Genomic DNA, 25,245 nt, shown 5'->3' on the forward strand with positions numbered 1-25,245 from the left:
GCCCACAGCCCACTCTGGTCCCCAGGCTTCCGGCTGCTGTGTGACGAGCTCACCATCGCAGTCCTGGGCCCAGAGCTGCTGCGCTGCAGCCATGCTGGTTGCCTGCTTTCAGGTGTGCCTTGGGGACACAATCACTCGCTTCTAAACAGTCTGTTAATTGTGCATCAGGGATCTAACAGCATCATCATCAGTGGGGGAGTTGTGGATTATATCCTGGCAGTTCTCAGAGATCAAATGTACCCAAGCAGTACTGTGAGACAGCTGCCTGTTTTCCCTTTCTCTACCAAAAATCACAGATCTGTTGGACACTAACAGGTCTTCAGTAAAGGATTCTACTTACAGAGACTTCAGTGGTCATCTGAGAGGCTGCAGAGGGAGCAGAGATGTGAGCATGGAGAGTGAAATGAGGTGGATGTGCTGGTGGATATGAGGCAGCTTTTTGTTGGATGTCATGCAGACTGAAATGCAAGAATTCATGTTCAGGCATAAAGCACTGCCGATTTTTGGGTTTCATTGTCATCATGCATCCACATTTTACCGTTTTTCAGGGAAGAAATAAATTGTTCAGATAGAAATACACAGCTGCAATGAGCTAATGAAGAGCAGAGCAGTTCCCTGAGATAAAGGAGTTTCTGATACGGTTTCAGTGCACTACTGGGAGCCTCCTCTCTGCAAGATGACTCCAGAGCTTGCTGCATCAGGCATTGCTGTTGGACTGCAGTTACTCTAGTGGAGGCATCCTGCTGTCCTGATCTCTTCTCATAACCATCCTTCTAAAGCTGAGCAGATCTTGATCTTCCAGAACTCCCTGACTTATGTCCAAACCCTTGGTTGCTGTGGCCTGACCTTTAGCAGTACTCGAAGACTCCTGTCAATATAGAGGCCAAGGCTGAGGTCTCTCTGGAGGGCTGAGCTCGGGGTGCTGTTCCTTTTACCCTCCAGAGCTGTGTCAAGACTCTGTCTCATAACAGCTTGTGCACAATCGCTTTGCATTTCCCCCATGCTGCCATTTCATTCTGCAGAGGCTGTGACAGTTTCAGTCAGGGACAGGCAGGCTTCTGGCAAAGCCCTTAACACATGAATCAGACTTCATTCTTAGGGAAAATAGAAGAGAGAAGCACATGCAAACTACTCCTCATATATCAGTATCTCCTTTCCTTGAAGGAAGACAAACAATTCAAGGTAGCAATAAAAACCATAAACAAGTGTATAAGCTTGCAAAGTGTTCATGAAATAAAATAGAAATGTTTGAGTTCCCCAAGGCAATCCCCAAAATGTCATATTTAATGTCTATTGTTAGATCAGTATGTTAGTTTATAAGCATCTAGGGAGAGGTACCTTTATAGCAACTTTTGTCCACTTCATGTACATTTCATAGAATCAAGAATCATGGAATATGCTGAGTTGGAAGGGATCCTTCAGGATATTTGAGTCTAAATCCAAGCCATGCATAGGACACCCCAAGAGTCACACCATGTGCTGTTCCTGAGTCTTGTCCAAATGCTTTTTGAACTCTGTCAGCCTTGGTGCTGTGACCGCTTCCCTGGGGAGCCTTTTCCACTGTCCAAATACCCTCTGGGTGTGAAATATCTTCCTAACATTCAACCTAAACCTCCCCTGACTCACCTTCATCCTGTTTCCTTGGGTCCTGTCACCAGTGACCACAGGAAAGAGATCGGGGTGTGCCCGTCCTCTTCCCTCACAAGGAACTTGTAACTGCAGTGAGGTTTCCCCTTGGTCTCCTCTTCTCCAGGCTGGACAGACCAAGTGACTTCAGCAGCTCCTCATACAGGTTCCACTCAAGGCACTTCACCATTCTTGTGGCTCTCCTTTAGCTTAGTATCTTGTATTGTGGCCCCCAAAACTGCACACAATTTTCAAAGTGAGACAGCCCCAGTACAGAGCAGAGTGGGACAATTCCCTCCCTTGTTTGGCTGATGATGTTCTTCCTGATGCACCCCAGGTACACTTCTCCATTTTTTTAAATTTTTTTTTTTTTGCATGAAGCATTTTTTGGACTTTTTGTCATAGACATTTCTGTTACCCTCCCCAATATATTTATGTAAATACTTCTTCCTTTGTGTGCTTGCATGCCTTTCTGTAAAAATATTTATATTATTGAGTGTATCTCATACTTACAGTTAATTAAGAAATTATGCCAACAGAGGCAGAAAGTTGTCACCAAACAAGGGTCTCCTGTAGTCAGAGTGCCATAGCTAATGTTAAGGCATTTATTAAAAATAAATGTAAAAGCAAAGCAGACACGCTCTGAATGTGAGGCATGCATGCAACAGTGTCCATTCAGTGACCCCTACCTTTCCTGCATGAGGGGATTAATTATGCTGATGCCCCCACTGCCTTTCCCAGTACTTTACTGCAAGGTGTTCAAAAGAGCTACATTGTACATGCAACTCATGAATGAATCCCCACATTTCAGTCACTCCCTCACTCCCTGTGTCCAAATGTGAGCTGCTCTCCATCTGGAGTAAGGACTGGAATATCTTTCCTATCTAGATGACAGCTGTGAAATATGTCCCTCTGTCTTTCCAGTTTAGTCTGCAATCTTCCTTTGAATTTTGGGATCCACTCCAATTTTGCAGCACTTTAGATGTTGCAATGATGGCTGATCAGTGACAGCTGCTATAGGAAGTCCTAATACAGATGAATAATTTTTCTCCATTCACTCCAATTTCTTGTGTTTTCTTGCTTTTATTGAACCTTCATTTTCAAACAGTGTGTGCCATCTTTTCCTTTTCCCAGGGACATATGGCCTTCCATGCAGGATCAGATTAGAGATCCTACCAATGTAATACCCTGCCTAAAACAAGTTCTTCAAAAGAAAGCAAAACTCCCATTTGGCAGACTTGTAATTAAATATGCCTTTGTGGGCAAATTTTGTGAAACTACTAACAGCTCTGTTGAATTTTAGATAAAGAGAATATAAATTTTATATAAAGAAGACATACATTTTATATAAAAAGGCACAAATTTGTGGGCCAATGCTGCACATTCTTTATATTTTGCAATGAAGTAACAACAAAAATACTAATTCAGAGAAATGTGTAGTGTTTCTTTTCAAAATGGTTTTGTTTTCTGCCTTTGCAAACCAATAAATTAAGTTCCACCATATTAGCTGTATTTCTTCAGTTCGTCTTTGACTTCTGAAAATTAGAAATCATCCTTCCTTTTCATTTTTACTTTAAGGGAACTAGACTGATTGAGCAGCTTCAATATGTGTAGATACTTTAGCTTCTGACAGCATCACTTTGCTATGAGCAGTTTCAGAAAAAAAATCCATCTTTTTGTTAAGAAATATAACTGGTGCCAAGCACATGCTACATATACCTCTTTCTGCTGTCTGCTTACCTTCAGATAAGATAAAAGATAGGAAAGAGCCCAGCTGAGAACTACTGTGTACAAAAAATTGATCTAATCAGAAAACCCACCAAGAAACCAGGAGTCACCCCTGTTGCCTCCACCTGTCTGCAAATGATGTTTTATCTTCTGCTTTCATTCTCTTCAGTCTTCCCCATAGCCATCTTCCATGGACTGCATTTTGTTACTAGATTTAACTCTTTGTTGCCAAAAGATCACTTCTCTCCTGACTTCCTTTTGTGCTTTCCTCCCTCCTTCCCCCAGGTATGTTCTCATCTGGTGTGCAGTGTAATTGCAGTCTTACTTCAGACAGTTTTTACTCTTGCATTTGCTTGCTGAATTCCATCCACACTCCCCTGTTCCCTATGAATGCAGTGCTGAAGTGCTACCCTGTTATTCTCTCCATTTCATGCTCTTCCCTCTTCACACTCAGTACTGCAGCTGGTAGCATTATGTGATACAAATAAAATAACTGATTAACTGATTAGCTCTTTTCTCTCTTTGTGAAACAGTTATATAAACTGATTGTCTTTGTTGTCAATTTATACACAAGCCTTTGCTGAGTAGTTGAGAAACATATTTTCTAGTCTGTGGGTACTTCACAAACTGCTTACTTTGATTATTAGCTTTTCAGTCTGTGATTAGTCATCTACATCACAGGGTATCAGTATTGCCAACTTTAAACATTACAGAATCATGAGTCAGCCCCAAAAAATCATAGGATTGTTTAAAAATTATGTTGGTTTTTCCTATTAAATTACTTTTGCTGTTTGGATTTTACTTGGGTTTTGAGCCTTTAAATTACATTTGCTTTAAATTTCTTTGCAAGTATGGATAAGAACACTTTTTTTGTAAAGGAAATTTATTTATCCTGATTTAGTGATCTGGATCCTCAAGAAGAACTTAGGGAAAATAAAATAAAATAAAAAGAGTTGACAGTGATATACCATATTTTCTGTTATCTTATTGAATGACTGAAAATTTTTACATAGGCAATGAGGAAAACCAAATTAAGATGACTAGAGATATCAATTTTCCATATTTATTTAAATTCAAACAATTTAACACCTCCACACTAAGAAGTGTTAAGCTCCATGTTAATGATGTCCCTGCAGCCTTTGGAAGGAAAACAAAGGTGCATATAGGAGGCTAACTAACTCATATTGGCAATAACTGAAGCAACAGAAAACTCTGTGCCACTCTTACAAAAATCATTAGCTTTTTGTATGAATGCAGGTATTTATGGGCAAATATAATCTTTGCAGAGATAAGCTAACATTCTTGAACAGTTAAAAAACTCAAACATCTTTGTGCTTTAATATAGGCAAAGAATTCTCCTAGATCAGGGATGACCAAACCATGATCTGCTTACTAGAGCAGCTCACATCATCCTCTCCCAGTGGGCTCCTTCCAATGGTGGTTTGGGATTCAACTGTACACCAGATACCCACCTTGTTCCCAGCCATGTCTCTCACTCCTATGGTCCTTGTGGAAAAATGACTTTTGCTGCCACCAGAACCAGCTGTCTCGCTCGTGGCGCCCCTTGGTTTGAAGGCACCAGACAGAGGGTTTCTGAGTTTCTTGGTTTGGCACTGACAGGCAGTGTCTAGGTTTGAAATTTGGAAACCAGATAGAAGGCTACTGGATAAGTAGCCAATTTTTATCTTGCTCCTCACCACTTCTCCAAGCTGCTAATTGCCTTCATCCCACTTGGGTATTAGTGGAGGAGCACAAAAGGGCAAAGTCTGCAAACCCTTTAAATATGATTGTGAGGCAGCTGTCCCTTCTAAACTCTGTTACCTTTTGCTGTTGCTCATCACAAATCATAAGTGCCTCTTCTCTAGGAGGAAGTGTCTATACAAAGTCATCATTACAGCAAGTAATCGAAATAAAAGTAATAGGAAGTTGCATGAAAGCATGGTAAATGTCATGTCTGATTTATCTTACATTCCTTATAGGCAATACCAGGTACAGCTTGGTTAAAGGCACAAAACCTGAGATGAAAAGTTTAAATCCAATGGAAGACTTCATCTTCCTCACTGCTGGTTACCCTGCACTAAGTCCTTTGACTCACACAGATATCTTTCTTATCAAATTCCCCTAATCCCAAACCAGTGATTGTTTCCAAAACTAGTTTTCTCTTCTTATTATCAATGCAGGTTTATTTTGAAGATAGACCTCTGGAGAATTTTAGAGAATGATTAATACTACCTTTGAAACACCTAAGTGCTCTACTTCCTTTAATCTACCTTGGAAACAAACTGAATCTAGATTTTGAGTCAGACCTCTTGCTTCATCACCCTAAGGCTTTCCCCTCCATGCCTTCCCTGTCCCTCGTCCCATCTTTTTTCTAGAAACAGGAGTTATGAGCAGTTCCTCATAGTTTTTGAAGGTATTGCAGCATAGTAGACCCACCCAGCAAAGAAACTCAAGGCAGTCTATCCTAGTAATGAACAAGCCCTCACTATACCTGTATGTAGAAGTATGCCAGTACAGGCCAATATAAGTCATATTGTGATAGATATAAGAAAACAGGACAGTTTATATATTTTGAATTATTATTATTATTTGGCATACCTGTGTCACAGATAATGAAAATTTCAACCTTTTATTTGGTCAAAACTGAAATTTCTGAAGATTTTTTTCGTATCCTGAATGGTAGCCAGTGGAGTATTAATCAGCTTCTGAGTATTCTCTCTCTTCTGTTCTCCAGCAGATCTTTTATCTTGCTGCCATTTACTTTGCTTTAGCAGAGATGTCAGTAGTCCCTGTAGGTAATTCTAGCTAAATCTCACCTCTCAAGACCTTCTGTTTAATGCTGAGCACTGCAAGGCTCAACAATAGCAACCTTTTGGAAGAACTGTATATCCCATTATTTCTGTCATTTGTGTTAGAGCAAATTGTGGTTATCTCTGTGTCCATCCCCACAAAGACAGGCAGCTGGACATTTCTACCACAAATTAAGTGCTCATTAAGGTTGCAGCAGTCATAAACAAGCTACTCTGAAGCTTGAGCAACTTTGAAGCTACACTGTACAAAAGCTGCTGATGCAAGCATTACAGGCAGGGAGACACCTCCATCTGTCTCATCTCTTGGTAGTGGTTTTTAGAGGGCAGCAGATATTATCCCTGTAGCATCTTTTCTCTCTTCACTTGTAAGACATCTGACTAAGGAAAGACAAAACCCAGTATCAGGACTTGGGGCTGTGCTTATACAGCAAAGCCAGCACTCTTTTGGGACTGTGGTCTCCTGATAGGCTCCAGAATTAGCTATTGCTTCCCTGCCCTGTCCACAGATGCCAGGTCTATCCTCAGATCTTGCTTTGTTGCTCAATCTGCTCATCCTCCTGCCTGTTTTACTGTTCTCTGTTCCCTGTCATGTTTTCACCCAGCTCTGAGGCACTCTTGCTGGCTCTGAGAGTGCAATGCCTCCTGGCACACCTTGCCCAGTTGTTTGCTGTGAAAGTCAGGGATTGCCTATGCTGCCCATGCTGCCCCAGGAGAAGAGACAGATTGGCTGCTGCTGTTCTCCTCCAAAGTACCATCAGGTGGTGACACCTGACCTAGCTTGGAGGGAGAAACTTGTACTGTGAATGCCTCCCCAGTGGCTTCTCTCCCTCTATCTTGCATATCAGCTTTGTTTTTCACTTTGCAGCACAATTTATTCCCATTACTTGCCTAGACCAGGTATCTCCTCCAGACTACTCCTTGATGGCATTTGCAAATGCTGTAGTACAATAGCCTCCTATCCACCCCACTTATTTCTTCCCAGTGTTTTATCTCAGCAGCCTTTTCACATGACTTGCATGAGTAACTTATCTGTTCTGTTGAGTTTATGCAGAAGCCACTATCAAAAAGAAGTATCCAAAGTACCTATTTCTAGCCAATATGCAGGAATGGAAGGGCTAAAGATGCTACACTTATAAAAGCATAAGGCCAAAGTGTTCAAAGTGTCAGTACTGAAAGTGTCCCTGTTAAAAGTGTCAGTATGGACTCATAAAATTTCCCTTTGAAATCGGTGTGAGGTATGTGCCAGTAGGGACTGCAAAGGATGCTAAAAGTAAATATAGCCAAGAGACCTTCTTTGGGCACATCTGAACTGGGGAATTTTGAAGCACTTCCCAGTGCCTTCAAGTGAGTACTTAGGCCAGACTATCAGTGTTTGTTGGACAGAAACACAAACACATCAGTAGCAAGTGATCCTCTCCCATCTGGAACATAGGATTGGAACTGTAATAGTTTCATTGAATTTTTGAGAGAAAAGAAGAAAGAAAGAAAAGCAGAGTTCTCTCTGCTCAGTTCTCTGTGGATAAGACACATTAATAGTGCAGCTGCCAGCAGTGCTTTGGATCAGACTGGATCTGAAACAAAGAATTGTTAAAGATGCTTTAAAGAATTGCTCCTCATTTCCTCTTCCAGACAACTATCTAATTAAAAAAAAAAAAAAAAATTAGAAGTGACTCTGGTGGCTCACTTCTAGCACAGACTATTCTGTAATTCTATGATGGCTGATTTTAACCATGTGTTATTGTTCTCTGCTGCCATTTTACACAGGATTTTTTAAAGAAATGGGCACCAGGTACATTAGATTTTTGTAAGTACATTGTAAGGTTCCAGAAAACAAAGCAGCCTCGGGAAAAAAAAGGCAAAGCAATATTGATTCAACTAAGAGTAGTGCTTTTGTTGTACATGTAATGGCTTGTTTCAAAGCATGAGGGAGTCCTGTAAATCCCTGGACATGTGGAAAATAGCGCATTAGTGCAAGGCCATAATGATAATCTATAATGACAGAATGAGAGAGCAAGTATATTTATTTTAATGTGATTATACTTAGTGAAAAATAACACTTCTTGAGGCCAAAGTACAAAGAGCAGAATGTTATTCTATTGTCAGAATTTCATAAGATATTGTGAATTTATCTGCAAATGAGTCCATATACTACAACATCTAGCATTAAATTAAAGAACAAACTGCCTAAAGAAGAATGATTTTCCTGTGTGGTACAAGAACAAGAGCAGCTTTGGAGTAGCTGATTAGGAAAGTTGTTAGGTAAGTGCAGCCAGGGAAATGCAGTTAAGACTCTTGGATCCAGATCCAAAAGGGATCCCAGACAAGACTGTCTCTGGGAGCTGAAGTCAGAGGTATATCTAAGCCCCAGCTTAGTTTGAAGTTGCTTCTGTCCCTGGCAGCTGAAGAAGTCTAATTTTCAGCCCTTGGAGATATAAACATGAGTCATAATAAATCTTGTAACTTTTATGGATGATTTTAGAGTAGAAAAACTCTGCACTGTGTTTCTTTTGAAATTCGGCTACTCTCCAGGAGAAGATAAGGAGCTTTTTCTGTCTGTTCAGGGTTCTCCTCTGGGAGAAAATGCATGTAGTTCTGATCCCTGCTTCCAGCACTTCCTTGGTTATTTTTATTTAGATGGTCACCAACCAAAATCTGGAAGCCATCCAGGGAAATTTCTCTGCCACAAAAGCTCTCTAAATTAAAAAGCAGGGAACTGCCTAGTCCTTATCCTTTCCAGTGTTTCTCACCTATTGGGGGTCTTCTCCATGCAACAGTTTGCTCACTATCTCTGAAGTGGGAACTGAATGACAGAAACACTACTACAAATAGCAGACTTCACATACATAGAGGCTTTCAGTGGCACAACAGTTTTATAACATCACCCACATTTCATAAACTGCATGTGAATTCCTTTGGCAGTCTCACGAGGGACGTCCTCTTTGTCAGACATGACTTCCAAATTCCATTTATGCTTACAAAGCATAAGAGAAATTTTCACATGAAGGAATCATTCATGCAGAGTAGTTTCACTGTCCTGGGGGACTGAAAAATTTAGGTGTGTTTTAAGGAGAAATGACAGCCTTAGTACTAGGCAAAGGTAATTCACTGGAAATTCGATTTTTAGTTTGAAATTTTTGAAAAACCGTTGTTATTGGTTATATCAGTAGCTTGAGAAACAACCTTTGTGCCCATCGAAGTGTAGCTGACAGTGTGAGGACTCCAGCATGGGTTCATCCTGGGGGTGTTTGATGCTATCAGATCCAGTTGCTGCTTTTCATGTCACTGAGTAAAAAGTTTCAGCTGAAAATTCTCCTGATTCTAGTCTCCAGTTCTCACTAACTATTTACCCCTCCTGTTGCATTTTGATGTTTTAAGTTTAAGCTCTCTTAACTTTCTCTCAACAGAAGATGTGCTATTGTGAATCAGCTCAGATAGGCAAGGGGGTCCCTGCCCTGGTCTGCTTCTGCCTGCCTGCTGTCCTTAGCTTGCTACTGAGATTATTGACCCCTCAGTTATGGACCTGTCCTCTCTAAAGGGCTTGGTTTAACTAATAAACATCTAAGAAAACTGTTCACTGTTGAAATTGGCTGTTGGTAAACTTGGGGTGAGCTCCAAAGAGAGCACTGACCTCCTCCATCTGCTGGCATTAGATGAGGGCATTCTGCTTTGCCTCATGTCCCTCTCATCCCTGGGTGTGCAGTTCTCCTCTCTCACTGAAGCCAAGATCTAGCTCAATATGCCAGCAGAAATTAACTTTAAAAAAATTCATATATTTCTGTATTTCTTTTCTGCCAGCTCAGCAAACTGAATGGGCTGGGCACTGGGCAAGGTAAGGACCCAATATGAGAAGGTGCCTGAGCAGTGGGCAGGAGTGGACAGCCTCTTCTGCTGGCAGCAGCATGGCATCATCTCATGGATTTTAGTCACCGCCCAGCTCTCTGTGCTGCAAATAGGACCTGCTTGGCAGCAGCTGCTGCGTGCTCTGATAGCTGAGCTGCCTCCCTTGCAGGTGTGATTTCCGCAACAAGGACACTGTGGGTGATGAGGAGCAGGAACCACAGCAGCCTTCTCAAGGCAGACCATCCCCAAGGCCACATGTGGGCCCCTCTTTGTTTTCTTTAATCCTGTACACCCAATTCACAGGGATGGACATGTTTTTAGTGGTCTTTCTAAAAACAGCGTTCACAGTAAGCCACAAATTACAATGATACATTCCAAATGCTATTTTGGATGAATCAAGATACAGAAGGATAATTCTGTATCTTGATTCATCCAAAGGAGAAGGAGGATGAGCAGGTGAAAACAGTGAAGTTGTAATGAAATTGATAGACTTAATTATAATATTTTCTTCTGTGAAAGCTATAATGTTGTCTAATCAGTTAAAAAATGTGGGAAGATGGAGTTACTGTTTTGTCTATTTACACTACTACTTTTAGGGTTTATTAAATAAAATATCTAGGATACTGTGTTAAATATAAAGGTGTATATATGAGCTAATTACATGTTTGGAAAAACCACATGAAATATAAGAAAGCATGAAAAATTCTGGTGCTTTAGATTGTGCCTTTGCACTTTATGTGCTCCTCTGTTTTACCTAGTCAACTCCCTTTGGAAAAAACCCACCTCTAATCTGTTGTAGTATCCTTCCCCACAGTAAATTCAAAATGTCCTGTGTAAACTGAAAGAACAAAAGGTTTTTATTACTAGCTGTTACTGTAAGAAATGTATACACTAAAGTATTTATACTGTGAAAGACTACTGCGTTACTTTGAATCATTTAGATTAATTTTTGTGCTCTAGTTGTTTTTGGTAAAGACTGTTTTGCATCAGTTGATAGGGCCAAGTGGGCAAAGCAGCAGGGAACAATGCATTTTTTCTCAGATCCCAAGAAAGATGTGCAGGTTTTATTTTCTGTTTTGCATTTCCGGTATTGTTGTAATTCTTCAGAGTAGAGCCAAATTACCATCTCATTTGCATTAGTTATATTATTCAATATAACTAACATTGGTCTAAAAATGATAAATAAGTTAATTGCAACTTCTTGGCCTTTTTTTTTTTACTTTAGTAAAAAGTTTGGAGTAAAAATGATGAACACATGTATGGGAACATACACTATATATTCCTGTATTCCTTTATACCTTTGGCAAAGCCTGTACTCTTATTCCAAACCCACCTGTTCCAGTGTAGCTGAGTCAGCAGAAGAAGTCTTGCTATTGGTGGAATTCCAGAGTTGTGGAACATCCTCAAGGGACTGCTTCTGCCTTAGTGACTTTTCCTCATTCTTTTCTCTAAGCAGTGCCTGAAGGATGAATTTTGCCCTGAGGCACTAAAACATAAAGGTATTGACCAAGCCAACCAGTAGACAATTAGTTGTAACCTTCTGTCTGATATTTCTCTTTCTCAGCAAAAGGCTCCAACAATGTCACAGGTGTAATAAACCATGCTCAGGATACAGCAGGACAGGCTGGGATATACAGTGTGATGCAGGGAACGCCACATGTGTAAACTGCATGGGAGCTGATGGCAGCATCATAGCTATCTATGCAAATCCAGTGGTAACAAACAGGGACATTGTTTACCCTTTGTATTTTGTACTTTTGTGTTAAATTTTTCAGCTGCAATACTCATTGGCTTTGAAGTTATGACCCAAATGTATATTTAGTGAATATTATTAGATTCACTAATTTAAATATTTATAATTTAATAATAGATCTAATAGTGATTATGTCTATGCTGCAACTCAATGAAATAATTAAGTCTATATTTTGCAGTTCAATATGTGATTGAATGTGGACATACTGCTGAATCAGAGCTTGACTTGTGAATGGATATTTATCACAACAAAATACTGAACTATAATAAACATCTGTGTGCCAAGTCAAAGAGCAAACATACATGACCCCATGAGTATTTATTTTATTATTCTGAGGCCAATTAATGCTATTTTGTTCTGTTTCCTCAAGTTATATGTAAATTTTTTTGACTCTTACACTGTTCTGACCTTATTCTGCTGATACCTCAAAGGCTTATTACATTTTTTCACTCCTAATGCTTGTAGTTAAATCTGTAATCACATTCAGACTTTCAGTTTTCCATGGTTTTAAATCTGATTTCCAGCAATGAATGCCAAGTGTTTGTGTCCCATTTCCAATTGTTCAGATTCACAGTTACAAAGAATGACAAGCACACAGTACATGTCAGTGAGGGAGCCAGCATTGAAGAGGTGACCACCATTCATGATATTTTCTTTGTGATCAAGAGTAGACCATGTCATATCCATACATTTGAGGAGGCTTCAGCATGAATTAATTATTTGTTCAAACAAGTGAATACAAAGAAAGTCTTCAAACATATTTTCATCAGTAACACAATGTAAATATTGCCTTCTATTATCATGTACATAAGTTTGCTATTCTTCCTGATCTCATTATTTTAAATATGAAAAAAATATGGGCTGCAAAGAGCAGGTTGCCTTTGAAAGGTAGAAAGCATTTACTTATCTGCCTGAAAAATCAGTATGGAATTTAAAGGAGCATCCTTTCATGAAGATGGGTCAAAGGAAAATACCCACAGGTACTGAAGTAGTAGTTTATTTTATTTAACAATTTTCCCCCCTCATTTGCATTGATATGAATTTCCGCACTATGTCACATAACAATAATGTTTCTGATCTAGTTCACCGATCACAATATATTCTCTTGGTGTTTAAATGAGAGCCACAAAATGAATTGCCACTTTCTCCAAGCGCTCCAAACAGCAAATTAGCTGCAGTTACCTCATGGCTCTTTTTGTGTTTGAATAACAAAAACTCATAAATCTAAGGCAGTCTGAAATTCAGTAGGATATTGCATAAGTTGTACAGATCATTCTTGTAAATAAACAGGCTACTTGTACTTTGGAATCTTGTCTGTGTCAAAATATTTTTGCTAGCTTTTTTAATAACATTTTGGCTAGAATAAGCAATGCAAATGCTGAGTGGCAGAGCTCTTTAGTCTTTCATCACACCAGTGCATCTGGGACAGACTCAGGAAATTTCATTACTAATTGTAGATTCTTGTTTGAACAAAATAAATTGCTGGTGTTTACCAGTCATGAGGTAACATCAATTCTGATGTATATGAAGATAGGATGACCCATGAGAATAATTAAAACATTGAAAAAGGAAATTTTGTCAGTGGAGATGGCTTGTCTTCTAGTCAGGTGCTCATTCGTTAATATTTTCAGCAGCCTAGGCTTGTCAAGCAGACTGATTATATAGTTCAGCATTGTGTGACTTAACCTTTTGTTCTTGAGAGGTGACATTTCCTTGAAAGCAACCCGAATGAAGAATTAAAAGCAAACAAGCTGAAAAAAATCTATTTTCAACTGGATAGTCAAGACAGTAAGAAAAAAAAAGCTTCTAAAACTACATTTACTTTAGCTTGTAGTTAAAAAAATGGATACATAAAAGGTCATTCCAGATATGCATTTACCAACAAAACAATGTTCCTCTACCCTTGCACCAGTTCTTGTGCTTATTTCTCTGATGGTAAATGAAAACTCTAGAAGCATCATTAAAAAAAAAAAAAAACAGTAAAAAATTTGTCCTAGTCAGAGAACTATTTAACTTTGTACAGCCTCATTGCCCCTTGCAAGCCTTACAAGACCCCCCAAAATGTAGAGAGCTAAAGAAAAGTGTTAATTGTTAATAATTTCTTTATAGGGAAGTACTAAGTGTGTTGTCCTGGGATGTAGTTAGCACAGATCCAAATATTCCTCTGATTAATTTCAGTTATTCCCCACTCCAGCGCTCTAAAATTGGGGACATTTTTCTATGAAAGTACTAAAGTACTTCTGCTTTGTACAAAATACTTAAATGAGTATTTCCAAAGAGGCAGGAACTTTTTTTTTTTTTTTTTTTTTTTCCCAAGTCCTCTGACAGCTAAATTTTAGAGCTCTTTGTGGTCTGAGTAACATTAGTAAATTTTTCTAACTGTGCAAAATGAAGAAAATATTCATCAGAGAAGATGAATGTTATCTCACAATAACTGCTCATGGCAGCTGTTTAAAAGATAAGATTCTCCCATCTCCATTTGTCAGATGCTTGACTTGCAGCTCAGTCTCCCGTATTGTAGATAAGCTGTGCCTCTATTGCCTGTCTCTCAAGAGGTGAGACAGCACTGTCATCTCCAGTGCTCAGATTAAGACTATCCCCAAGAGTGTATCGGGTATTTTATGACTGCCAGCTTGGAAACACTCCTGGGGATTCCCCAGGTTTGCCTCACTCCTCCCACTGCACTGGAGGAGCATCAACTGCAGAGAAATAGGCTTGTTTGTGTGTGCTTTACCCCCATCTTCCCCCCTTAACAGGCATCAAAGATACCCTTTCTCTGTGTGCAGCTTTGGATCACCTGATGGTGTGTACATGCTAAACTGATCAAGATAAGAGCAATGCATTGAATCAGCACAGTTTTAACAGTCTGGTATCATCAGCTCACAGATGAAAACTGCTCTACCACTCTTCCAATTTTGTATTCTCAAAAACTGACTGCACAACTAATGATCTCCCTCCTTAAAAATCACCACCAAATGCATAACTGTTTAACTGATACTGAAAAAAATTATAACCTGTTTACTGAGACCTATCCTTGTTTTATCCCACCTTCAGCAAAATCTCTCCAGATGACTGGGGCTTGCAGTAAACTATCATATTGTTCAACACTGAATGAAATGAGTGTAATATTTCTGTCTTAAAGAGAAAGCTATTATTTCCATAAGAATGCCTGCTCATTGGGGAAGGAGGTGTGGGCAGTCACTTTGTATTCTGAAATTGATATCCCCCTGTGCTATCAAACATTTCCAAGGGCATGAATGAGGCACAGGCATCCTTCTCTGTTTGTTCTCTTTGCATGAAAGAATTGTATGGCCTAAATCTATTAAGTAATTATTCCTAAAATTATTCCATCCTTCTCTGGTTTTCTGCTGTCACTTGCAGTTGTCCATCAGGGGTGAAATGTCCCAGTTCTGCCCATGCATGAGCTCTTTAGTCTGCTGCTGCTTCAGTCTGTGTGTTGGGCTGAAAGGTGACTAATGGACTTGACTTACACCGCACAAAAAAGCAGCTGTTGGAAAAATTATGCCTGGTGCCCAATTTTCAGGGCAACTTTCATCTGGGCAGGGAAAATGGCTAGGTGAAATATCAGACACCTGATTCATCTCAGTGGGTCTCTCATCAATGACAAAGTGCTACTTATGTCTAGAGTCTCAACTTCTCCAAAGTGACAAACATATAAAAACCATGTTTGACATGTAATACCAAATAATATTTGCAGACTCTGGTCCCTACACAGTGGAGACTTCAGTTTCCCCCATTTATATAGGTGATGTCTATTTTTAGCTATTTATAAATTTGAAATTTGATTTTTCAAATAGTTTCTAAAATCCAAACTACTAATAAATTATAAACCATTAAGTAACTTCCTGGATAGTTGAAGTAATGATTCACAACTTGATATGAGTTCATGTCACAGTAGGAAAGATCTGTGATACCAGCACCATAAATGCAGATAAACAGCTGGGACGTTTCTTATTTTTGTTGTGGTAACTTTAATACTTAAAACATCCTCTTTTACCTTGTTCGTAATTTTTGAACTGAATGTCTTTGTTTCTATGTGACTCCTACACAGTAGAATAAAGCAGGCCATTGTTGCCAAGTCCTAGCACAAAACCATAAACTTTAATTTTTAATGACAATTAGTTTCTTTGTAACAAAGATGCATGAAAGGACTATTACTCTTTTTTACATGTTTAATGGATTTGCTTCTGCAGTGCAAAAATAGGCATCAAAATATTTAAAATCCACGTGCTTCACACATAAATCTTAAGTACAATTCCAGAGCAGCAAGGAGAAATACCACCTGGTATTCCCTGGCATTTGCCTTATAGATACTATTATTATCTCAATAATCTGTGCATTTGAATCACATAATTTTTTGACATTGTGCATTAAAAAGATCTCTTGCAACAAGCCACAGTAAAAACGTATTTCACAATAATGTCTCAGACTAAAACCTGAGAGGGCCCAAGCCGTGACTGACTTTGTTAATGGTGTGTGGGTGAGATGGAAGCAAGGAAACTTCCCACGTCTCTGACAAAACCTTTGAGGAGTCACATTCTGCCCCGTGAGGTACCAGGGGCATGGGGAAGCTTGGTGCCACCAGGTGCAACCCTCTCCCTTATGGGGCACCTTCACTTCTCCAGCTCTGGTTTTGGTGTGCTATTGGAGACCATTCCTGAGAGAGGAGGAGTTTTTTTTCCACTGTGTGAGTGTACTGCAGGCCATTGCAGCCCAGCTCAGCTCTGCCTGGCAGGGATTCAGCCCTTTGGAGAGAGTTGGTAGGCATGTAGGATCCAAAATGTCCCGTAAAGAGGACTATGACTTCTACGCAGGAGAAATAAGAGAAAACTGTCAGGGACAGTAGCAGAGGTATCTGCAGTGCATAGCATGTGTGTGTGCTGACAGTCTGTCAGACGAGTTACAAGTGTGGGGAGGTAGCCAGGATCTGTCTGCTAAAGGGCTTAAAATTCCCCAACTTGAAAGTATTTGCTGTGGTGTCCTGTAGCCTTGCTCTGTATCGACCTTTACCTGCACCTTTTTGGTGTGTAGCCTCAGAGAATGGCAGTGGCAAGAGTAACACCGAGTTGTCCTTTCCCCACAGGAGGGGTTGTTCCTACCACTGTAGTACCATCCTCTCCAACTAGGTGAGGATGTATAGCAAGCTCTAGAATTTGTATTTGCTCAAAATTCCATCAGATGGTGTAGGGGGTTGACCTTGGCTGGGGGCCAGATGCCCACTAAGTTGCTCTATTACACCCTTTCCCAGTGGGACAGGAGAGAGAATAAGATGGAAAACAAGCAGTGGGTGAGATAAGCCAGTTTTATTACAGAGGAAGGAAGGAAGGAAGGAAGGAAGGAAGGAAGGAAGGAAGGAAGGAAGGAGGGAAGGAAGGAAAGAAAGGAAAGAAAGAAAGAAAGAAAGAAAGAAAGAAAGAAAGAAAGAAAGAAAGAAAGAAAGAAAGAAAGAAAGAAAGAAAGAAAGAAAGAAAGAAAGAAAGAAAGAAAGAAAGAAAGAAAGAAAGAAAGAAAGAAAGAAAGAAAGAAAGAAAGAAAGAAAGAAAGAAAGAAAGAAAGAAAGAAAAAGAAAGAAAAAGAAAAGTGAGAGTCTGCCTGCACATAAGCGAAGGGAAAAGTCAGTCTCTACTTCCCATCAGCAAGTGATGTTTGGACATTCCTGGCAAGCAGGACTTCAGTAGATGTAATGGGTCCTCTGGGAGGCAAACTCTGAAGTGTCACAAACACTCCCCCTCGTCCTCTCTCCCTTAGCTTTCATATCTGAGCTGGCCCCATCTGGTTAGGTACATCCCTTTAGCTAATTTGGGTCAGCTGGCCTGGTCCCTTGCCAGGATCTTGCCCACTCCCATCACTTTGATGAGGGAAGGGATGTCAGAGGGACAGTGCTGCTTGGCAGTAGACAAAACACTGGTGTGTCATCCACACCCATCCAGCTACCAATGCAAAGCACAGCACTGTGAGGGCTGTGAACTTTACCTCAGTCAGACCCAATACAAATGCTTAAAGATAAATCATAGCAGCTCAGTTAAGATTTCATAAGCAACTTCTTGGGCCAAATGATTCTCCATGCCTTACTCTCCCACAAATTAAAAATTATAGCCCTGGGGTGGCTAGTAACTTCTGAGGGAATACCTGTCTTTAGCTGCCTTCTAAAGCTGCTATGATTCTATACGACTTTTGGGTTTTGCAGGTGGATGTAATAAGATTCATTAGTACAAATAGAAATTGCATATATCAATTAAAACTATATTTGAAAGAGGATAGAGGAACTGATGCATTTTAATCTTGTATTTTACTGTGATATTTGACTGTATCAGTACATTAAATCTAATTTATTAAAACTGGGGAAGAACTTAGGTAGGAAAAGACTTCTAGAGATCATCAAGTCCAAGCCTCTGTTCAGTGCAGGCTACTTTCAAAGTTAGAGCAGGTTTCTCAGGGCTTTTTCATCTGAGTTTTGAAAATCTTCAAGGATGAAGATTCCACAAGAAAAAAATCTCTGGCATGACTTTACCCTTCTCTTTCTCAAGATCCCCCTACCTCTTGCCCTGAGAAGGCGACCACTTTCCAAGACAGAGAGAGGACTCATAGTCATCACCCTTGTATCCCTTGGATGTAGTCTATCCAGCCTCATGTAATATATCCAGTTAACTATCCAGTTGCTATATCCAGTTAACTGAAGTTTTCCCCTCCTTGGTCTTCCTGGATGTGCAGCTCAGGGGTGTAATGCAGGGGATGGCTGAACCTCTGCAAGTTCTGTAGGACATGCAGGACCTGGGCTCCAGGCAAGGAGCAAACTCCTGACATAGCTGGTCTGGCCATCCCTTCTTCAGCACAAGATGAATCTTGGGTTCTTACCTCTGCAGAGTCTCTGTGGAAAGCTGTGACTGACCATTGGACTAGTGATCTGCCACAGTTATTTCTGTGCCCATGATCACCATGATCCTGTCACGCCAGAGACAGGATATCTTGCATCTAGGCTATTGCCATTAGGTAGGAGATGTCACTACTGCTCATGGTGGTAAGAGGTAGAAGAAATATTCATGATTTCTATTTTACACCAATACTTGTTTCTCAGGTACAGTCTCAGGAAAGTGAATTTGTTTATTTTTGTTGCTAAATGTGTGCAATGACTGTATTAATCTGATCACTGAATCACAGGATCAAATAGGTTGAAAAGACCTTTGAGATCATCGGGTCCAACCCATGACCTAACACCTCCTTGTCAGCCAGATCATGGCACTCAGTGCCACATCCAGTCTTTTCTTAGACAGCTCCAGAGACTATGAATCCACCACCTCCCTGGCATTCCAATGCCAAATCACTCTTTCTGAGAAGAATTTCTTCCTAATTTCCAACCAAATCTTCCCTTGATGCAGCTTAAGGCTGTGTCCTCTTGTCCTGTCACTTGTTGCCTGGGAGAAGAGACCAACCCCCACCTGGCTGCAACCTCCTCTCAGGCAGCTGTAGAGATTGATAAGATCTCCCCTGAATCTCCTCTTCTTCAGGCTGAACAACCCCAGCTCCCTCAGCTAATCCTCAGAGGACTTGTGCTCCAGACTTTTCACCAGCCTTGCTGCCCTTCTCTGGACATGCTTCAGCACCTCAACATACTTCCTAAACTGAGGGGGCCCAGAACTGGACACAGCACTCAAGGTGTGGCCTCACCAGTGCCAAGTACAGGGGAAGAATGGTCAGTCCTGCTGGCCACACTGTTCCTGATACAGGCCAGGATGCCATTGGTCCTCTTGGCCATGTGGGCATGCTGCTGCATCATGGTCAGCCTGCTGTCAATCAGATGATGAGATGGTTAGGAATGATTCACCTGAAAGAAAGTTGAAAATGCAATTGCTTTTGTCCTGAAGTTTATCCTCCTAATAATTTACTTTTGGAAAAAGGAGTTAAAACATCAAATGAAGAGTCTTGGCCTCTTCCTCCCAGCAATATTAGTCTGGGAAGGACCACACCATCATCTCTCCAATTCAGAGCACTTTGAGAGCATCATAATTTCTTAGCTTCAGAGAACTTTGACATTCCATGTTCCAGATTTTTGAAGGCATAGTTTTGGACAATGGTGTAATGATGCAATTATTTGAACAACAAAGTGGAGAGTTCCAAATGGACCTGTATTTACCATGCTGTGTTTAGTCCAAGGCATCTTAAATAATTTGTGGAATCTCTTGTAAGTGGTGTCAATTACAGTAATTGGACCCAGAGGTCAAAAGTATATGTATCACTGCAGCGGTCTTGTTCTGTCAGTCAAGAGTGTAAACTTCTGACAAATGAAAGATTTAAAAGTTTTTTGCTCTTGCTGATGTATTGTTCTCTAAGTGTCTAAGTACTGAAAAGGAGGTTAGAAATAAATAGGGTTTGTGGCTGTTGCCAGCAGCACTGTTTTTTTTCCTACCATTAAGTAAGTATTAAGTATGAAAAGACTGTCTTAAGGTATTGTTTTGAATTACTTCAGAGCTAATTCCAGTCTACATAAGTTTTTTTTCCCTCAGGCTTGGCTAGTTACTCTATTTAGTCAGTATATTATATTCTTATGAAAGCAATGTGGATTACACTTCAGATGATCTAAAAGATTCATGTTTATAAGCACTTATTAATTGTAGGGCAATTATAATTAGTTCATTCTAACGCAGATTCAAACTAACATTACTCTGAAAAGTGTCATAATGGTTATCATGTTTTCTTTCCTGGGTCATCAAAAAATTATCAAGCCTTTCAGCATAGCTTGTCATGGTAACTGGATAGAAGTAGTGAAGGCAATGGCAGTGCAAGATCAGCTATATTATCTGGGGTCATTGTAGCACTATTCCCTCTCTTCTGGAGTTATTTTCTCTTAGTTTTGATTGAGATATAAAAAGTAGATAATGCAGTAATGATTTCCTCATTACTTAAATGTCTGCCACCTTTTGTTGAAAAGTCTGCTAAGGAAATGTTCCTTCTGTTGTTGCTGTCAGTACTTCCTTTAATCATGGAAAGAGTTGTAGAGAAGTTGCATTTTTTGAGATGTAATACAATCTGAAAGAACACATATTATTATGGATATTGCAATATTTTCAGAATATTTTTGAAATTCATCCTCTTTATAATTTCCTTTTGTTCGAAATGAAAAGGACACAATATACATATTTAAATGTGATAAAGCGTGCGATGATAAATATGTTGATACAATGCCAAAGTGTTTGATATATGGCAAACATGATTTATTTATTTTCATTGTAACTTTACCTTTCCACAAAATCATCATGTTTTATTTATGTTCTTGATAACTAATTGGGAATGGTGGATAAGGCAGAGGAAGATAAAGGAAAATACTTTTACTAAAAACCCCACAAAGCAGACAAATCATTAACAAGTTCTGTTTGGACATTAAATTAGCTTTTGGAAAAAGGAATTAAAACATCAGTGTGTATGTGAAATTGGATATTGGATATTCATCAGTGTATATGAGAAATTGGATATTGGACAATAGCAATCTAGTAAAATCTTGAGGAAATTTAATTGGACAAGCCTGGGCTATCTCAATGAAATGAACTGACAAGACAGGCTTCTCACTCGCACCGCTGTGGGTGGGAGACATTTTGGCACAGGCTGCCTTTGCAGCAGGGCACGTCTCATCAGGAGCTAAGAGGAAAGGTTGTTTCCTTGGGAGGGCAGAGGAACTGACAGCTCACAGACAATGATTGAAATGTCTTGCAAAAATCTCTACTACCTCTGGCAGTACCAGACAGAGGGAAAAAAAAATCAAGTCTTAATATAAAACCCAAGTCTTCTACTTGGGCCAGCTTTGCTGTTGCAAGTGGGGTCTGTGTTGCAATGACTGGGAACACATATGGTTTTGGAGGAAGCTTGGGAAGGCAGGTGCCACTGGTCCTGACGCTCTCTTCTGCCAGAGCTGGATATTTCAAGGACCAATTTTTGGAGTTACTTGGAACTGTTGCTGGTGCTGGTGTAGGCTGTATCAATATCACTTCAACTGAGACACAGAAGAGGCACACTATTAATGAAGTTATCTTTATTTGAGTTCTTACAGGAATGGAAATGATAACTGGTCTTTGTTGATGCACTCCCTAGATACCCCTTAAAAAGCTTAACCAAATATAATTATGCTGGTGGGAGTGTTATGAATTTCGGATTTGGCTTTGGTGTGTTGAACAAACTGCATATTGTTAGAAATCTGAAGGCAAGCAGCCTTGACACAACACTTCACCACCTGGTTGCATAGAATCATCATAGAATTATAGAAAACTTGGGTCAGAAGGGGTCTTAAAGATCATCTAGTTCCTACCCCCATGCCATAGGCAGGGACACCTTCCACTAGAGTACATTGGTGGTCAAAGTCCTATCCAACCTGACCTTGGACACTTTCAGGGAAAGGGTGTCCAACTCTCTGGGCAACCTGTTCCCGTGCCTCATTTCCCTCTGAGTAAAGAATTTCTTCCTACTATCTAATCTAAATGTCTCCACTTTTAGTTTAAAACAATTTCCCCTTATCCTGCATGAGCCTGTCTGCTCTGAAAGAATTATGGTTATGCTGTAATGATAAGCCTTTGATGGTTTGTATCCCCCAACAGCTTGTGAACAGGAAACCTTGCCTACTTGCAACACCCTGTCTTAAGTCAGATACCTTTACAGACCTGCCAGATAAGTGGCTGCTGTGAGCAGCCAAATCCCAAATGCTTATTTTCTGCTTAAGAAACACCAGTGAATAACTTCCAGAGAGGTTCCTTCTCCTTCAACAGTTCTAATGGGACAAAGACATCTAAAATCCTCAGGTATGAAGCCAAAAATAGATGAAAACAATAATACAAATTAAAACAAAAATATAATATACCCCTTTAATGACAGAAGGCAACAAAAGACATTTCAGAGAAACATGAGCACAGAATTTTCAGTGGTTGAAGATCTATTACAAACATTACTCCAAAACCTCTCTGTAGTAGCTGAGAAAGAAATTTTTCCTAAAAAAAATCCTAAAAATTTTTCCTAAAAAGCCTTGAGACAAATATAAGGAAAACCAAATACAGAGACAGAATGGATATGATCCTTAGAAAGAAAACAGACAAAATTAATTCCATGAGGCTTGTGTGGATGGCAGGAAGGCAGCAGTGCTTAGCACAGAGCAGTGCAGGTAGCAAGGTCTAGGAGGTGTCTCTCTTTTCCAAAGAAGTGACACAAGGTTTGAAAGACAAAAAAGATAGGAACTCACTGGATCACACCCAGCTATCTAACCTGAATTGTCTCCAGTACTGTACTGCTTCCGTAGAGGATGCAGGGCACACTTGGTGGCTGACTCTGCCCATGGACCATTTCTTTGCAACCATCAGTGTATGAGTAAATCTCAAGTTCTGGAATCTCTTTTATCTGAAATTTTATAAATTGATGTGGATTTTCCCAGCATGTTTTTGACACATTTTCTTTTTTGATGTTACCTTATTCTTGCAATCAAAATGCCTCACATGCTAATTGTAATAGTTTTGTGGGGAGGGAGGTTTGGAGCATAGGGGTCTCTCCCAGAGGTAGTCCTTGGAAATGGTTGAACATGACCACAAGGGCTACAAACAGGATCTTTGTGGCTGGCATGCCTAAAAGGATATGTTCTGACTTTCTAGTCTTTAGGTTCATTAGATTTCTAGGATGTAGAAAGCAGAAAAATATTGCCTCATCTTTGACCTGAAAATCAAGTTGAGCTTCTTTCCTTCTAGCAAGTTACAAATCACAGTATAAATCCTTGTTAAGTTCTGCCTTAAATTTCACTTATCAAGCACTTGGACTCCTGAGTTGGGTGTTCTGCAAATTTGGACCTGTGAAACATTCATTTTCAGTTGACTCAATTTTTAGCAGAAAAAAATGTAAATGGAGAAGGAAAAATAGTATATAGCTCATTTTTCTATGGCTATTTTAGCAGTCCAATTATAAGTGGAGTAGAAAGCAAAACATTTTATCATTCAGTACCAAAGAGAGGCCTGATCATCTTTGTGCAGCAGATCCTTTTAAGTGAGTAGATATCCATTTCACAGAGGCTTTTTTGCACACAAGAATTATTTTGCTTCACATTTCTGCTTCTCTGTAAAGTGGGGATTTTTTTAGTGGGTTTGAAGTTAATACTTTCCAAACTTCAATTGTTTTTGGGAATAAATTCTAGTTCTTGTTATATCAGTCTAAAAAAAAAAAAAAGTTGTATACTGAACACGCAAAGGACTTATCTGTCTTATTTTAAAGAAATTGAAGGAAAGTTTCCAAGCAAACTTATAAAAATATGATCTTTATTAAACTTAAACCAGCTCTGTAGCTACCCTGTGCTGATCTGAGGAGCTTTCTGAATACCTATATTATGTATAGCTACAGGTTAAAACTTGAACACTGATTATCCCAGCTATATATTTATGTATCTCTAAGCACAGCAACCTATAATGAAAAGGAATGTAAATACACCCAAATCAATATCCAACCACAAGAATTAGTGTTTTTCACTGAATTTGAGGATGCTTTCATCTTGGCATCATAAGCAAAGACTATGTTCCTGCTACATGTGAGTGTCTAGCTGTACACCATTGACCAAAGTTAATTTGCCTACTGCTAGGGAAGCACCTTGATGTGAAGGACATACCACCTGCTGTATTATTTATTCTGTTTCTGCATCTATGAGTCCATTTTTAATTTAGTATTGCAATGCCTTAACTCCCAGCTGAGAGCTTATAAAACAACTGAAGGTTAAACCATCAGTTAATATCATTGAAACCTGTTTCTCTTTTGCCTCTCTCGCATCCCCCAAGTAAATCCCTCTGGTTGCTCACATATTTTGATTTCTACAGCAGAAACCAATCCAAGTCTGCTTTGGGTAAAGATTCTCCCTCAAATTGCCCGTGTGGGTAAATTTCAAGCAACCAAAAGGAAAAAAAAAATAATCTAAGGATCTTCTGTAAAATTAGAGAAAAATCTCTGAGACTGATCGGGTATTTTAGGTGTTTTAAGCAATAAACTGGGTATTACAGCATGCAAATGAATGAAAGGAAAGCAGCAGGGGAAAGGAGAGGCTTGTAGAGGGAAAGGTGACAGTTTTGCTGAGGAATTCTCCTGTCAGTTTCCCTAGGGAGGAGAGAAACAAAGTGGGGAGCAAGTGGGAGGAGAGCAGTGTGAAAAGGCTCTTGGATACCATGGAGATGGGTACAGTGTAAAAATCTGTATACTATAGATAAGTAAGTGGGAGGTTGATATCAAACTCCTACCAGCCAGAAACTGGCTTTGTGCAGGGTAAACATGTTAAAGGGCTGGGGAGCAGGAAGCATTGTTTAAGACTTTGCCATACTGTTTGCCTACTTAGCCCTTAAAGAGAGTGCAGGAAAGGGACAAGTAAATGTTTTTTGTGGGTTTTTTTTTTTTTTTCACATGTCTGTTCTTTTATCTATATCCAGTCTACCAGGAAGGGTAAACTATTTTCCAGAGCTTTTTTTTATTTCC

The sequence above is a fragment of the Pyrgilauda ruficollis genome, unplaced genomic scaffold (assembly GCF_017590135.1).
Source record: "Pyrgilauda ruficollis isolate IOZ18807 unplaced genomic scaffold, ASM1759013v1 scaffold40, whole genome shotgun sequence".
NCBI lineage: Eukaryota > Metazoa > Chordata > Aves > Passeriformes > Passeridae > Pyrgilauda > Pyrgilauda ruficollis.